Below are 13750 nucleotides of genomic sequence, written 5' to 3'. Positions count from 1 at the left end.
ATATAACTAGAATCATTGATTATAACAATAAAATTACTTTCTTCAAGTAAGTTTTTGAGGCTATACGGGAGAAACATCAACACAAAATGATTTTCCTTTTCAAAGCATGTTTGTAATAGTGAAGTTATATAGGGATATCCTAGCTAGTTGCAGTAAGTTTGCAACTCATTCTTCAACAAAACAGAATGACATTAATGAAATATTATAAGATAAAAAAATAATCAGTTATATACAAATTATATTTTTAGTATGTTCATAAGTATTACGAATGTGATGGTAGACTTTACCAGACAAATGATAGTAAACAATAATCTCTTGTATATATAAAATGACAACAAAGAGCAAATAGAAAATTGTAGAAATAGAGTTAAGATATAAAGCGGGTATGGTGGATAAATATAAATATAAACGCTCATATGTTGCGTGAACCGCCGGTTCCGAGCCATGAATCATCGGTTACAGGCCGTTAAATATTTTTTTTAAAAGAAAATACTATAAGATAGAGATGTAATACCAAGTTCTGCATTAACAAACAAAAAATTTAGCATAAATTAGGAAAAGCCTCGGCCGGGGCCGCACTTTATTTTCAGTCTGATGAGTTTATTGTTTCTGAACTGTACAATTCTTAGAACGTACTAACATATACTTTAATGCATGTGCCTTTATTATTTCTCAATTCTTTTACCATTTGAATTTTGAACAGTGTTTGTCATTTTTATCACATTTTCCAACCATACCATCTATATTTTATTAGTTATTACATTTAGTTATTTGAATATTATAAATATTTGATCTATTATATATAAAAAAATAAGCATGATAGGTTGTTGGTTTTAAAAACTACCGAAATAGGTACTTGGTTTAAATTCTTACCAGTTACCATATTTGGATAAGGTATGCAATTACTGTGTTGTTTTAAAAAAAACATTAGTAATAATCTTATATATAAAAAGAAGATATTTTGACCTAAAACCCTAAACCTAAACTTAAGGGTATTTTTGACAATTCTTATTTTTGCAGTTTTTTTTTTCTTTCTTTCGGCGGTTATTTTGAGTTTGTTTTTCCTCCACGACAGTAACAATGAAAAATAAAATAAAATAAAAAACATCACACGTATAGAAAACTGAAGACACGATAAATAACTACTCTTCATTTACATCTCGCGTACTCCGCTTCTCTCTCAAAAATCCCCTTGAGCACAAAAAACTGCAACTAAAAGTATTTTTATTTGGCACTACTCAACATTTATTCATCTTCCAAAGGCACGAGTTAGAGATTTCCATGGAGATTGAATAAACTCTCTTTTCACCCCTCCCGTAGAAAACCTCAATGGGATCTTCCAAGCTTCCATATTTCAAGTATGAATTAAAGAACATTTGTTGAATAACATCAAAAATTTCAGTTTTCTTAATTTTTCTTGAATTCGGTGTATATGTGTACTGACGAATTAATTTTTTTTTTTCTTCAGAAATTAGGGTTCATGTGATTTGAAATGTTGTAAATAGAACACACACACAGACGCATAGAGGAGTAAAATCGATGAATTTGAGGTGAAAAGGATGTTCACTGCACATACGAGATCAATGACGCAGGATAGTTGCCCATACGGTTTCATCATTGGAATCTGATTTGTCAAAGACCAAGCAAAGGTGCGCTGATTCGACTTTGTAATTGGTGATTTCGACTTCATTATTGCTTCTTTTGTCGTTTTTTTTTTTTGTGACTATGTAGACATGGTTAAAATTGAGTTGCTTTCTCTGTTTTTATTATTGAGTTGTTATTATTTATATGGCAACACTTAAATTCGATTATTCATGTTCATATTTTTATTTTCAAACCTCAATGGCCTTCTATGTAAAATGCTAAAAGTGATCTTTACGCCTTTTCTTCTTGATAGAAGTTGGATTCATAGTTACAACCTTCAAGAGACTGAAGGAAGAGTGCCTTCTTTTTTAGTATGTATGCTGTTTAATTATGTATGCAGAATTAGATTTTGATTCTTGCAAGTGATATTGATTCTACGGTTCATGAGCGACTAGACGTTGTTTTTATGCCCCACGATTTAGCTAGGAGACACTTTGGGAATTGATACTCATAATTTTGTCGATTATCTAAATTTGGTTGTGAAAATTCTAGATACGTTTATTTTTACCTTGCTTGCAATTCTAATTTTATAGTGACCTGTTTGTGAACTTATTTTGATTTCAAAATTACAAATTGTTGTAGGGAGCGGAAATACCCAAAGAACCTGGACTGAAATAAATCACAACACACGAGTAGATAACTCTTGGAGGGGATGGTATGTAACAGAAATTATACTCTATCTGTATCTGAGCTGTTTTTTGGATATTTAGTTTTTGTAATTCTTCAATTTGTGCAATAACCAAGTAAATTCTTAGAATACACTTTGAGTTCGACTATTCTAAAGTTTATCATAATACGAAATCACTCCTCTCGGGGACCCATAAGAGCAATCTCCACAAGAATGCGCGCAGAAGAGTTGTGGCGGAATATGCTACATTGCTAGTGGTAGTCACTCAATATTCATAATGCGTTTCCTGAGTTAGTTTCTTTGGTTCACTCATTTTTATTGTGTCTATTCTCCCCGATTTGCTGTTCTTATATAATTTTGAGATTTTTCTCTTACTTGCAGTATGTCCATTGACAAATTTGGGTGTAGAACTAAATTCACAGCTCATCATTTATGCTATGATGAATTTCTCCAAGGTGTATTCCAAATAGATTAATGGTTTATCTAATATAAGAAATCGGAGGGAAGGACACGTTTATTGAACTTTCTAGGAGCTAAGGACAGGTTTGCAGCAGCAAGTAGTGCAAGAAGTCCTCCTCTCCATGCTTCCTCCTGGTGCGCCTCCTCAAGCATTGCCTCTTTTTCGTATTTTTTTTTCCTGGATTTTTATAGACCTTGAATTTGTTTAGATGGAAACATTATTTATACTATGATATACTGAGCGTAATTCGTATCAAAATTATTTAAGTATTTAATAACACGAATATCGAATGTTCCTGTATTATCTTTATCGCGCGTGTAGATTGTATATAATGTAAAATGAATTGCTCGAAAGTTGTTTTGATTCATCCTAAATTCTTCGTAGGCAGATTTTATTTTTTAGTTTCTTTTTTGTTTTCAGATAGTTTTTTTTAATAGTTTATGTAAACTATATTAATTATTGAGTTTCACTACAAATAGTTTGGATACCTTGACGGCAATAATTACGAAAAAATATGTAAAAATTAGGCCTGAGTCTATGTTTAAAAATGCTTATTTGTTTGGTGTAATTGTATTTTTTGATTTTTAATTACTTGACACAGAGATAGCCACATTCACTCTGTTAATCTTTAGATTATAATTTTTACATTGGTTCTACTTTCATTTCTTATAATAAACATCTTCGTCAACGTATACAATTTATTTCATAATAATTGTTTACAATGACGATGGATAGATGTGCGATCAAATTATTCGATTCTAGATTATTTTTCCTATGAGATAATTTTTCATATTTAGGATCCCATTCGATACTTTTAAAATGTATAATATAATATAACAGATTGTTACGACTATTATTCTCACTTTCAATTCTGCATAAAAATAACTTTTTTTATTATTCACTATGAAGTTCAATTGTTCTATCCTGTACGGATGAAAATTGTATATTATTATAAAAATTTATATTATACGTTTGCAGTAACAACAAGTAGCGTGAGAAGTGCTCTCTCTCTCTCTCTAAAAAATGTAATTTTAAAATATATTGATGAGATGTATTGTCCTATTTTCTCTTTGTAGTTGTGGAAGGATCAATTTGACATTTGCCATCATAAAAAGTAGCATTAAAAATATTAAATTACATTACATTAACTTTAAAAAAATCATTTGCACAAAAATATAAAAAATAATTTCTTTGCTTATTATGATAAAGGTCTTGAGAGAGTAATGTAACGAGAAAAATTTATCCTGAGGTGCATAAAATGTGAATTTGGTTTAACCTAATAAAATCAATTCAACTGTGGAAGGTTAAAAAATACTTACTCTCGCCCGATGATTATTTTTATCTTTAAAAAGTAGGATAAATAAATATCACGTCTGCTGGGGTAGAATTGACAATTATTAGGGAATATTTCCTCAGATCAAAAAGATTTTGTGAAAAATCACACCGTAAGGTGATCAGTGCAATATGAGAATAAACGTCGGGAGAATTTTGGTAATTATGGATGGATGTGAGTGTTTTTCGTAATTTAGCCTAAGTTCATAGGTTTTCGTAATTTACCCTTATATCGTTTGGTATTCTTTCTTACCATATTTTGTTATCCCGAATAATTTCTCACTTACAATAAATATGCGCTTCCAATAATAACGCCCCATTAATAACTTCTTAAATCATTGTATAGCTACATATATGTTTCAAGAAAATCATTCATATTTAAAATTTATTTTGTGTTTTAACGGAAAAATCGGGCAGTGAATGTTTCATCTTGGTTGGAGATGGAAACTAGCAATTCTTGCACCAAAAGGCGAAATCCCTCGCCCCCAGGGCCAACATCCCTTGGCCCGACAAGGATTGATGGATGAATGTAAATCATGGTAACTCAACGGCCCGTTAAGGTAGCGGACCCGGACCTGGTGCCCACAAGGAACCAACTCATTGGAGTTGAAATTCCCACACTGCGGCTGCCAGGATTCGATCCTAGGACCTTGCACCAACTTACCCCTCCGAAACTAGCAATTCTTGATTGCATTCCATTAATGATAGCTTGAAGACCCTCTTACTTTTATAGCCATCTACTACTTTATTATTATTTTTTTTAATAATTAAAGAATATGAATTTTGTAAAACTAAATTATGAGATATGGACGGTCTTTCAATAACTTTTCTCATATGTTAATTTTGAGGATGTTGAGAAAGAACGGAATAAGAGATGACAAGTGATGATATTTTGGACTTAGACAAAGCCCCATGTTTGATTGTTGAATTGTGACAACAATTGTTAATTATACTGACCAAGTTCTTAATATTATATTATTATTTATCCGGTTTATTTACGTTTTTTATGGTGATTTGTTCTTGATTATTTAAGTTCAATATATTCAGCATAATAATTTTCAATAATTATTTTGTCCTCCTTTGTAATGGTATCCCGTGCAACGCACGGGTCATAGTTACTAGTAAATAAATAAATACACGACTTTGAATACGCATTTGACATTTTTTTCAATTTTAATTCTTAGTGAGACTCTACCCATTCATTATTACTTTAACTTTATTATTTTAAATGTACATCCTACAGTTTCACTTTTATATTTCAATTTAAAAGTGTTGTTAAAATGTGATATTTAAATTTGGTCTTTTAATTTTTAGAACTAATTAGAAAAAGAAATCATCTAAATTATATTCAAATTAAAATTTGTCCATATATTTTTCTTGAAATTAAAAAAAAAACATAGGCTTGTACTAGGATTGATTTAAGAGTTTTTTGAATGAACTTTGTTTGATTAAAAGTACAAAGTTTGGTGAAAAATTCGACCCAAGAAAATTTCACAAATCTGAAAAACGGCGTCTACATAGACATAAGTATTAGTTCTGCTCAAAATTCGATAACTTTCTTGTATATGATAATCGATTAATAATGCGACATTATGATAACGTAAGTATTTGAAAGAAAATGATGGGAGAGGGTGTTACATTATTAATTAATTATATATCGAAAATTGATACGATATATTATTTAATATATCGTTTAATTATTAGTTTAGTTAATATTTTATTATTAATTAATTATATTAGTATATTTATGATATTTATATGGCCGTGAGTTAGGGTTAGGAGATTAATTAAGTATTTTATTAGTTTAGGTAATTATCTTTCCTAGTTAGATTAGGATTATAGGGTTTTATTCTCTTTAAATAGTCGTATTGTGCTAGGGTTTTATTATGCAGAGAGAAATATTAAAGAATAGATCTTACGTGTCGTAGGAAATATTTGTGATACACAAGAGATCGCATCAATTGGTGTCAGAGTGAAGTTGCGATTAACACCAACGCTTCGTTAGCAAGGCAACGATTACATCAAAGCTACGCTGGAGCAAAGTTGAGATCACATCAAAACTTTGTGAAAATCATGATGTCAGAAACAAGACGGTTGGATCGATTGGAAAAATCCGTAGAGAAATTACGGATTAATTTTCAGAAGTTGCTCGAACAAAGTCAAGGACGACGTCAACGCCATCACAAAAGCCGAAGGGACCGCTGCCCGTCACCGCCACGGCCATCGCCACCACCGCCGTTGCCGAGCCTATCGTCGGAGGGAGAGGAAGAGGACGACGATGACTTTTTCAACGAGTCACCGCCACTGCCATTGCTGAGCCTATCGCCGGAGGGAGAGGAAGAGGACGACGATGACTTTTTCGAAGAACCCCAATTTTTTGCGAGTTTGCCGAATGATGAATTATCGAGTTCACTTGAGGTAATTTGGGACGAAGATGAGGAATTAACTAAGGAAGAGAACGAAGAACTACAGTGGATATTGGGAGATTTCCATGGTGTGCAAAAGAAATGAGACGAACAAGATTTGGTGACTTTGAATGAGCCCGGATCTGTACAGACGACTGAGAAAAATAAAAACATGATATTGATTGTGAAGGAGATGAAAATTGAAAAGGCAATTGAGAAGGTCGATTTGTCGAGAAAGAGATTGAGAAATTTAATTCGGGCAGATAGGTTCATCTTTGGAAAAGAGCTCAATTTTTCATCGTGTTTTTTGGAGTTAATTCGGAAGCAAGTCGATGAACAAATCGATGACGTCAAACATAGGTGGAAACGCAAAGGAGAGGGACCAAATTGGCTCCAACCTTGAGGACAAGGTTCATTTCAAGAGGGGTGGTTTGATACGATATATTATTTAATATATCGTTTAATTATTAGTTTAGTTAATATTTTATTATTAATTAATTATATTAGTATATTTATGATATTTATATGGCCGTGAGTTAGGGTTAGGAGATTATTAAGTATTTTATTAGTTTAGGTAATTATCTTTCCTAGTTAGATTAGGATTCTAGGGTTTTATTCTCTTTAAATAGTCGAATTGTGCTAGGGTTTTATTATGCAGAGAGAAATATTAAAGAATAGATCTTACGTGTCGTAGGAAATATTTGTGATACACAAGAGATCGCATCAGTAATGTTGGCAAATGGTAAACGGACAGCCGGTTGCCAAAATTGGCAGGTTGATGGGTATATGTGTCATCTAGTTTACTTAAAAAAATTGTAGAATTAAAATATGCACATTTTGCCATAGTGTCACTATGCTATCATCATTTCAGTTCAAAACAATTAACAACAAATCAATAAAAAAAACAATTTCAAAGTTCAAACTAATTAATTCAAATAGGCCCATCTACCCATAGTGCCACTGTGCCATCATCACCAACTCGTTCATAAAAATATCAAAGTTCAAAGATCAAATTTCGGTTTACTATTAGCATAAAAAAATAAATAAAAATATTTGGAGATTGCGACAAGAAATTAGCCATATGCCTTTCCATTTGCCTTAATTAGAAACAACCACACCCTTTACTTAAATAATCGTATTATATTAAATAAGTTTGTTAATATTGTTGGTTGACCGACAATGATTGCGACTTTTTGCGATATTAGGAACCATCAACCGACCCACCACCCATGCATATGTAATAGGTCAGTTGTAATTACCTACTCGATCTGGTGAATCGGTTGATGATTTATCACCTGCGTGAAAACATGAGTTGATAATGGAACGATTTGGTGGGTAAAATCAACTCATCCCTACACTACTTTGTACAAAAGAAATATATAGTAACGTATGAAAAAAAAATTAGAGCATTATGGTTTAATAAATTGCCATATTCAGTTCTAAAATTTAAAATATGTAAAAATCAAATTTGTTCCATTAAATTGATTCTAATGTTATAAGAACTCTCGACACTAGTAGTAGCAATTCATCCATTGATTTAAAATATGTTAGATATATTCTATGATATGCTCATTGGCTAAACACACGGAATATTTTGTTATGATTTGAATCATTTATTTAAATAATAATTATATATTCGGTATAACTTTTTTTTTTTGTAATGAAAGAATCCGCAGTTATATAGGTGTATTGGGTAAACCTACACTCTCGTGTAATAGCTTGCAAATCGTATGAGAGATATAAACTACACTAGGTTAACCATGTGTGACAAGCTCGACCTAACGGCCCTTGGCAAGGGGATTTTTTGTGCATTATGTTTTTTTCTCCTTGGTGTTTTCTTTTCTTTTCCTCGCTTCCACCGCGACAAAAAACACTGTATAACACTGCTATTTAGTAAGTTCCTTCGAATATATAATTCTGATCAACTTTCTGGACATACCACCAACATCGACTTTTGCAAATCTATACATCAGTGGGAACCCGTAGGCCGTCGAACATGTCACAAGCCCTTACGCGCCTCTGAAAGATATAGAAAATAGATTCACATGGACGCGCGCTGCGCGCACCACCCAGTGTCCAGATTCACGTGTGACATGCTCCATGCTCTGCACCTTCTATTGTGTCGTTAGAGTGATGTCACACCTACATCAGCAACATCATTCTCTCTTTACTAGTTACATTCACATTCCTTTGGAGTTTACAATATGTATCATGTTACCCCTTATGTTAGAATTAATTTCGATGATACAAGCGAAAAACCGATATGACTTTTCAAATATGTCCCTAACTTTAGTTTTCTTTGAATACAAATCTATAAGTAAAAATATTTATAACAATAAAATTTAATATGAAGTGATGTATATGTTTGATCTTACACGTATTTTGATTCTATCATTTGCTATATTTTGTCAATTAGAAATAATCCCTTGAGAGAGAAAAAAGAAAAAAAAAAAAAAAAACCTTAGGTCTTCTCTCTCTGGTAAGCTATTCAAGGAAAAAAAAAAAAAAAAAAAAAAAGAACAGGCACCGTCCTACTCGCTTAAAAGTTTACAATAATTCCTATTACCCCAAAAATTCACTGACTTAGCCGTCAGAGTGCTAACTCCTGCATAGAAGTGTAAATGAGTCGAACTCTTCAGATTTTTCGAGTTCGAGCTCGATCTCATCGAGCTTTCATTTGATGAGCTCGAACTCGAGCCGAGAGCTCATTTATATATTTTTTTTCTCTAAATTTTACATAATATTAATTTTAATTTTTTACTAAATTATTTATATGAAAAATAAAAAGTTATAGAAGAAAACATAAATTTGTGTGTGTGTGTATACATATATTATATGTCACGAGCCGGCTCATGAGCTCATAAACAACTAGAGATGTGCTCAAGCTCGAGTTTTTTCCGATCCGGCTCACCTCATTTATACCCATACAACCCGGCACAAGTCCGATTCTTTTCTTTTTCATGCCCTTTCCCACTCAAACAACTTTAGTAACCCAAAAGCAAGGAGGAAGTCGTTCGGGGTTATTTCTATGCTACAAAAGACTACACTGGATGATTTTTTATCACTGATCTACACACACCAATGTGGGTGTGTGTGTGTGTTTGTGTATATATGAATGATAAATATCTACCCAGTATATTTTACCCTGTGTAGCATAAAATAGACCGTCATTCGGATCAACCATGAGAAGGATTAAAAAGGACTCATTTAAGCCTTATATTATTTGAGAGTTTTCTAATTATATTGATAATTAATATTTTGGTTTATACTTGAATTGACTAAATTGAAGGATTTAAAACTCATAGAAAAATGTTGAACAAAAAAAAAAATTGTTGAAAACGAAGTATATTAAACTAACAACTGAAATGTATCATTAGCATCCTTAAAATTTATTAAGCATGGATTAAACTCTTTTTTTCCTTCTACCATTGGATAGCATCATCATAAATATAGAATATTTATACTTTTTAAAGCCCGCAGGATTAGGTTGATGTAAATGTATATTTTTCTAAACTTTTTTAAAGTGATGTTTCAAAATTTTAAAAATTTTGTTATAGTGTTTTATCTCTTTTATCAAAAAGTAAATTTATATAATATTTATTATAAATAAAAGTAAACTTAATGTTTATGATGGAATTACCCCAACCCTTTAAATCCAATTTCAAATTGCAATCCTAATTTCATCAATTTTGACCACCACAATCCGAAAAAATCAACGTTGCTGGAGGCCGGCGTTGACCGCCGGTCAACAGTGGCGGTCAAAAAAAGTTTCAAAAAAAAAAAAGTTAACACTGAAGACCAAGGGTCAACAGTGACAATAGTCAAAATTTGGAGTCAAAATTGGGTTTCGATGCAAAATGAATGATCTAATGAGGACAATACCAATTGTAATAAGAAAATATATTTCACTTTTATAATAACATTTATTTGTGATATTTAAATTAGAGTAACAACATGACATTCATACAAATCTAATAATACAAAGTCACGTAAAATTGATTGTCAAATAAATTAAGCAATAACTAAAGCAAAAAATAATTTTGGCTTTTTTGAACTTTTTTTATTCATGTTATGCAAGTTTAACTATGTTTTTTTTTTCTTTGAAAATTTGCATTTTGTAGGATCTTATTTTGCATTTCTTGCATTTTGCTAGTGATTCGGGCTATTTTGCCCAAGTCCAATAGATTTACCAATCAGCCAATTTACCTCTCCATTCCAATTCCACTAACCATATGTTTTGGGCCCAAAAAAAGCGGTCCATTTTTCGCTCTCTTCTCTCTAGAGTTAGTGTTAATAAGAAGATAAGGAATAGCCGAATAGGGATGACAGTGGGGCGGGTTTTGCAATCCCCATCCCCACTCCACTATGAAAACCCCATCCATATCTCTGTCAAAATCCCCGAACTTTATAAAAATAATCCCCATACCCGCCCCATAAAATCCCCACGAGTATCCGGAGGAAAAAAAATCCCCGTCTATGTTTTTTGCTTTTTTTTTTTATAAATAAATACACAATCTACTTATAAAGTAATTGAAAGGTTTATTTCAAAAATAAACCAATATTTAATTATAATACTAATATTTAATTATATAATTGAAACCTAAAAGTCCCCATTTGTAGTTAATATTTAATATATTACTACTATTTAATTATTTATATTTAATATAATAATTAATAAATATATATTATATATATAATTAATGCGGGGCGGGTACGGGGACGGGTACGAGGCGGGTCTCAAGGCGGGTATAGGCAAACCCGACCCTGTATTCTTACCCGGTAAAAAAAAAAAAATCAATCCCCATACCAGCCTCATTTTTTTTGGGGCAGTACCCGGAAATTTTAGGGCGCATCAGGGTAGGGATCCATCGGGGCGGGTCAAATTGCCATCCTTAATAAGGAATGAGGGAGAAGGAGGAGGAAGAAAGAACCACACATTGAAATATACACATACAACATCAAGAACACACTTTATATACACTCTAACACACCAAATACACGAAATACGATGAGGAGGTCCAAATGGACCTAACCAGCTAGAAAATTCCTAAAAGATGAGTAACAACTTTGAAAATTCCCATTAATCATTATGTCCGAATTTGGAAGGAAGAAATTATAAATTAATGAAGGGGTCTGAAACACGTGGAATTGTTTTTAACTTTCCTATTTTTCTAACTAAATTTTAATTATTAAATAAGTAGTGCTTAGTGGGTTAAGTATAGTGCTTAGTGGGCTAAGTAGTGCTTAAGTGGGTCTAATTGTGAATATTATTCTAACTCCTTAAACTAACCCACTAACCCACTAACCCATGTTCTTGAGTGCTCTTGTAGTTGGTTTTCTTGCAGATCATGGGCTGAGGAGTGGATGCTTGGAATGCCTATAAATACCGACTTCAATACTCAAGGAAGAGGATCGATTCTATGAAATAAAAAACCGAGGGCTGAAGAGAATACACGAGTGTTTTAGTTAGGTTTTAGAATCGGTTGTTTGTACTCTTCATGAGTACATTCTTTACGTACTCTTCGTGAGTACATTCTTTACGTACTCCTTATGAGTACATTCTTTACGTACTTCTCATAAGTACATTCTTTGTAGTCTAGATTGTTTAGTATATATGTTTCTAGACTTGGTTGTAAGAATGATCAAGATAGTGATTCATTCATAAGTTCTGTACGTACTCCTCACGAGTACATCTTTGAAATCTAGAATTTTTAATATTTTTCTTTTAGTATCTAGATTTGATTGTAAGAATGATCTTGAAAAAGATTCATTCATAAGGAAGAAGTTTTCGCACTCTTCTGTTTGTATTCTTGGAATACTGATTTTAATATATTTTTCCGTCCTGTAAAGGACAAGTTCACAAGTCTTTACTTGTGAACATTTTTAATTCTGAGTATTGTCCTTTAATCTTTATATTTCCGCTGCATGTTGTCTCAAGTGTCATAACATTTTAGATAACATCTCTGTATAATACGAATTCGGGACCATAAATTCTTTCAATTGGCATCAAGAGCCAACACTTGACGTATACTAAGTGTTTGTTCCTATTTTCTTTACAGAAACGAATTCGTGATGGATACTCAGATGACTGCTTCTATGCGACCTCCTGTACTTGATGGCACAAACTACACCTACTGGAAAGTCAAGATAAGGGCGTACATCAAAGCCATTGATGAGAGAGCCTGGAGATCTATTCTTACTGGATGGAAGCCACCAACTACAACAGATGCGGATGGAGATGTATCTCCAACACCAGAATTACGGTGGACAACAGATGATCTAGCAAATGCCAATCAAAACTCAAAGGCATTAAATGCAATCTTTAATTCAGTAGATTTAACAATGTTTAAATTGATTTCAGTGTGCACTTCTGCGAAGGATGCTTGGGAAGTTCTTCAGCTACATTGTGAGGGATCAGATAGTGTCAGAAGAACCAAGCTGAGATTACTCTCTTCCAAATTCGAGAGACTGAGAATGGAGGAAACTGAAACAATTTCTCAGTACAATGAGAAATTGATTGATTTAGCTAATGAATTTCAATCCTTAGGTGGTCCTTTGATCAACGAGACACTAGTGAATAAGGTATTGAGAACTCTTCCAGAAAGGTTCAGCATGACGGTTACTGCTATTGAGGAGGCTAAAGATACATCATCTCTACGGCTGGACGAATTAATTGGAAGTCTCAAGTCCAGAGAGATGAACTTCGAAGATCAAAGAAAGGAGAAAGGAAAGGCTATCTCAAATGCACTCCAGGCAGAATTAGAGAAGGAAGATGTTGCTCCGGAATATGATGATGATGCAGAAGAATGCCTCAACAATGTGGCATTTCAGATTCAGAAATTCAATAGGGCGTACAGACGAAGTGGAATCAAGCCCAGACAGTTATTTCCAGAAGGCTCTCCACAAAATCGACAAACTCAGCCCCGAAACAGATCTACTCCACAGAGAACATTTCCTCAAACATCTTCTCAAAACACTTCAAAAAATTCTTCATTTATTCGTTCAAATTCTGAACCACCTAACTTGGATCATATTAAATGCAGGGCATGTTCAGGATTTGGACATTATGCTAATGAATGTGCAAATACCTTGAGAAGAAGAGGAATGAGTCTGATTTGTGCAGTCAGTGATGAGGAGGAAGAGCAACCTGAACAGACAGAGGAACAGCAATCCACTAAACAAGCCCTCTCTGTCAGATATATCACTGGAAATACTTCTGAAACAGAATCACAAGGAGTTCCTCTGGATGCTGCAACACCTTCTGAAACACTTTCAGTAACT

General features: G+C 32.9%; 1 long non-coding RNA gene across 3 annotated transcripts; it reads left to right on the top strand.

Moving 5' to 3' along the window:
- The first annotated feature begins 1095 nt into the window (after nt 1–1095).
- On the top strand, nt 1096–3106 carry LOC148771820 (uncharacterized). 3 transcript variants are annotated; one of them, XR_016030534.1, is made up of 4 exons: nt 1096–1358; nt 1469–1649; nt 2227–2529; nt 2654–3106. It is a non-coding gene; the product is annotated as an uncharacterized LOC148771820 (long non-coding RNA). The 3 variants fall into 3 exon arrangements; XR_016030532.1 differs by having other exon boundaries at nt 2227–2562; XR_016030533.1 differs by lacking the exon at nt 2654–3106 and having other exon boundaries at nt 1099–1358; nt 2227–2299; nt 2400–2641.
- Nucleotides 3107–13750: the final 10644 nt, after the last annotated feature.

The sequence above is a fragment of the Erythranthe guttata genome, chromosome 3, assembly GCF_056151865.1.
Source record: "Erythranthe guttata isolate IM_541 chromosome 3, IM_541, whole genome shotgun sequence".
NCBI classification, from domain to species: domain Eukaryota; kingdom Viridiplantae; phylum Streptophyta; class Magnoliopsida; order Lamiales; family Phrymaceae; genus Erythranthe; species Erythranthe guttata.
Note: the sequence above shows the minus strand (reverse complement) of the source record. Positions and strands in the feature narration are given on the sequence as shown.